Below are 4,805 nucleotides of genomic sequence, written 5' to 3'. Positions count from 1 at the left end.
GCAAAGAGTGGATACAAGAAAGCTATCATTCAAATAGGATGCCAACTATCAAGTAAAACGATTTAAAACTCTATTTCATCTTAATACTCAGACAGTCTCCTTCAAATGACACAGGGAAACTGGCAGAGCACTGTGTGTCCTCTTCGTTTGAAATCAGGAGCATCCAGAATTGGCTCCCTAATGAATAAAACTTATATAGTCACAATACATGGTGTGCTTTTTATTATTTTACTTCTATAGTCAACCTGTAGTAAGATCTTAACAGTCTAGAACAGTGACATTCTCTCACAAATATAAATACACGAATATACATACATACCAAGACTCAAAAAGAGAGTGTAGAAGCGTGTAAGCATGCATGATGCACACAGCCAAGCATTTATGCCCACACCTTTTTGTAAACACCTCTCTTCTCTAAATTCAGTGGGCAACGAGCAGAAGTGAGAAAGAACCATGGAGATAATAGGCATATGAATGTTATGACATTTATTGCTTATTAGCAATGGTTCAACACCCACAGGGATACATGTGTGAGTTGTATTCCTAAAGCATCAATTGAACTAAAAGGAAAATATCACTAATATTATCCAGAAGTGAGTGGGAGGTAGCAGACAAATACACATTGTGCCTCCTTTTGGATACTATATAGCCTATAGCATCTCTTTAAGTTATTAAATTACTCTGTGGTGTTATACGTGACCAATTAACCCTACTGGGATGACTGCCGATTTGGTAGTGGTGAAAAAGAAGTCCTAGAAACATCAGGTTGTCTCCAAACAGGGACCGTGACCCCCCTTAGGTGAACACCCTCCTGTTGAGCAGCCAGACCTTACATGCTGGTGTCCTGAACGGTGGTAGATGCAACACAGTGCAGCATCCATTACTGTGAGTGGTTAGCACTGTTGTTGAGTTTATACATTAGGGGGATTCACTCTCTGGAGATTGCATATAGTTTTTCTGTTATTCGGCAGTAGTGCAGTGACTGTATTTCATTGGTATGAAAAATGCTTTTAGTATTAGAAATAACATAGAACTGTTTTCAGATCATTCTGTCCATCATGAATATCTTTTTGTAACAGATAATATAAAACTAAATGTAATTATATTTACACCAACTGTCCAAATATATGATAAAAATCCTTCTCTTTGCAAAAATGAGACTTCTCAAATACATGGAGGAATCATCTCTCTTAATTTCAAACTTTGCTAATTTTATTCCATGTCTTCTTCATATCACGAATAGGTAATAGTTATATTCAATTATAACACTTCTTTTCCTTTTAAAGTTTAAAATATGTGTAACAATAACCTAATTTAAGTTTCTCATTCAAACCATTGTGCCATGTGACCATTGGACTTTTCTCTAGTGTAATTTTAAACTGTCTGGAACAAGTGGTTTTTAAATTTATAATTTAAATCTTATGATAATGAAAAGCATGGGTAACATAGATCAAACATTATGACGTATCAGGCACTATGTTTACTACTTTTGCAGGTATCCCACCCACTGCCTCCAATATGCTTATAATAAATCAAGTCCCAATGGAGCTGTTAAGCCATGTGTTTCAGGCTCACAAAGAAGTGTCAAATTTGATCAGAAGCCAGGCATTTAAACTCCATGGTCTACACTCTTACAACTTTATATAAAACCCACAAGCCTCTTGCTAAAATAAGTCATGATAGGATCAGGCATTTGTTGTATGTCCTTTCTTGTTTGAATTTGGGATGTCTTGGGTTAGTAACAATCTACTGCAATATAATTATTAGGAATCTTCTATCAGATACTACTATAAAGCAAACAAACAGAAAAGAAGTATTTATATGAAGCATCTTAACACAGAGAACAATGTAATTCAAGGAGTAAGGGAAATCACTTCCATATTTTTACAATGTTTGCATTTACTAACTAAAAAATGAATTATGGTCAGGCAGGTGATACACACCTATAATCCTAGAATACAGGAGGCTGAGGCAGGAGGATTGCAAGTTAGAGGCCAGACTGGCTATGTACTCAGACTTCATCGAAAAGAAAAAAATAAAAAGAAAGAAAATGAAAAACTGTCTCTTCTTTTCTGTCATTTCTCTAAGCAAATTTTCTCTTTGTAAATTTTCTCTTTCCCATCTGCATTTTTCACACAACACTACAGATGAGTGTTTCCTATGTCATTCAGTGTCTTTCTGAAAAATGACTCAGTGGTTCTCTGGATATGATTTTAATGAGTACATGCTAGTATATGAATGAGCTATAAAATATTTGTATTACTCCCCAGTTGTTGAGGGTTTATCCTGTTCATTTTTCTGATATAAACAGTATCTTTAATAAACTATAAGAAAGTCCTAGAACAGAAATAAAATAATTCAAGATTTTCAATTATTCAACACACGAAAGCATAAAAACATCCTCAAGTGAAATGATTCCTTGATATTTTGAATGCCACGCTCATCTTCAAACGGTGGCTGTTTAGCTGAGAGTGTATCATTTTGCTGACAGTTGTATGAACTGACAACTCCTTTCTACTTTTCATCTTTTCCCTATTCATTGCATTGGTTTTTGCAATATGGTCCTAGTTTGTTTATATTGAATTAGGTTCACTATAAATATGCAATTAAAGAATATCCAACTTCCTGGGAAGATCAGTTCGTATTCTTTCTCATCATGCCTGCATCGTTTCTTTTCTAAACATAGGAAGTTTCATTAAGTATTAGCCTGTCTCCATCCATCCCAGCTGAAGGTGGATCATCATCACAAAACACATTTCCAAGCTTAAGTTTAAAATCTTCATGCACTTCCACCGAGCTCCAATTCCTGTAAATAAAATGATATTAATGGTTTTGGTTTGTGTTCTTTCCCTAATCAGGGAGAAATAGTTGAGTGACTTAACATTTTATGCTTTCACAAATTTAAAAATAAGTATATAAATAACATTATCCAAGGCAATAAATTATTCATCATGTTGTTTTGTCCAAAAATCTCTGCTTAATTTTTCCCATAATTTCCACATGTACTTCCTTTTTTTGTCCCATAATACTTCAGATATCAGTTAGTAAATATGTGTGCTTGTGTGTTGATCACTGGGTTAAATCACAAAAATGTTTATCAATTCCAAGGGACTAATTACTACAAGCTTTCTATTACATTGTGGAGAATTTTGCTGGGAATTGAATATTAAAAATGCAAAGGACTCTCTCTATGCAAAGTGCAGCCTGATTTCTTCTCACAAGAAAAGATAGTATAAGCTGAGAGAAAATTGGCATAAGAAATGAAAATACATTTTAATTGGCTTCCTCAAACCCATTTTGGCTTTACTTTTTAATAAAGAGTTGAGGAGGAGAAATTTAAAGTAGTACACAAAAAAAAATTCAAAAGCTGATGTGGCAGCAAAGACATCTTTGGAATTCCATCTAGCACATTTGCGGTTTGTGTCCCAGATATTATCATTTGAGTAAAGACGTAGAAACCAGCATTTAAATAAAAGTCTGACCTTTCGTGTATGGGAATACATCCTCATGGGTCACCTGTTTCAGAACATTTGCCCCAAGACTTTCATGGGGTAAATCTAAAACTTACAATGAGGAAAAATACCAGCCTTACACATTTCGTATTACACACTGCCTAACTTTAAAAGATGCAATTCAACTCATGTGCTATAAAGTGTTGGCGTATTCGATCAGTGCGCTGAATAACCATACCAGCTCAAAGCAACACATATAATTTAATCATTGAAAGACGGGGAAACTCACGCTATCAGAGTAGAAGGTCCGAAGTCCAAACGGGTCCATCTACTTTAATAAGGCCACACCTCCCAATAGTGCTGCTTCCTATGAGCCTGTGGGAGTCAATTACATTCAAACTACCACAAAGTCAGGGTTTGTTTTTTTTTTCCACCTTCGCACCAATTGTCAGGCCTGGGCAGCAAGAGCCTTTACTCTTGGTCATCTATCTCACTGACCCAGCTTCTATCTGTCTTATGCATTGGGGATATGTAAAATTTCATTTCAAGTGGAGAAATAAAATTCTCAAGATCAGCTTAACCTTCTTACAAATGAGAGGGCAAAAATCACCGTGCAGAGTGGCTCCCCTACTGCTGCTGCAGGCTTCTGTGCTGGACAGAGGCCTGCCACCCAAGCCTTCCCTCACCCAGCACCAAGTTCTACATTGTCAGTAGCGGTTAGCCATTCTCCAAGACTACTGGAAATTTGGAAGATTCTAGAAGCCATATTATTCAGGTCGTATTTCTGTCTGTAACTAGCCAGATACAATTGGGAAAGTTAAGTTTGTAGAGAATTGTTATTGCAGTCCAGCTTTGATTTGCGATATCCCATGAGTCTCTGTGGGGTATGCTAATTCAAACATATTGCAGAAAACTTCAATAATCCTTAATGTTTTCATTTCTTAAATGAGGATGATACAATACCAAAAATTGAAGCATTTCATCAAACTAGCAAATATTTTGAAAACTGATTCAATTCAGTGGTGCTGAGCACATGAGACCAGAAATGTGAAGTGTTGCACACAGGAGCAGGATTCACTTTGACCTTTAGAGAACGACTTAGTCAAGCAAAGCACCCTGGCTGGGGAGATGGTAAGGATGCTCCATGTCCAAGCATGAGGACCTGAGTTCCAATCCATAGTACCCAAGAAAAAATCTGGCCTGATCACGAAGGCCTGTTTCTCCAGTACTTTATGGGGCAGAGATAGGAGGATCACTGGGGCTGTCTGTCCAGCCAAGCCAGGCTCAGCAACCAAACACAAAGAGAGAGAGAGAGAGAGAGAGAGAGAGAGAGAGAGAGAGAGAGAGAGAGAG

This window comes from Alexandromys fortis, unplaced genomic scaffold, assembly GCF_014885135.2.
Source record: "Alexandromys fortis isolate MF-2015 unplaced genomic scaffold, M_Fortis_MF-2015_v1.1 scaffold_40, whole genome shotgun sequence".
In the NCBI taxonomy this organism is placed as follows: Eukaryota; Metazoa; Chordata; class Mammalia; order Rodentia; family Cricetidae; genus Alexandromys; species Alexandromys fortis.
Note: the sequence above shows the minus strand (reverse complement) of the source record.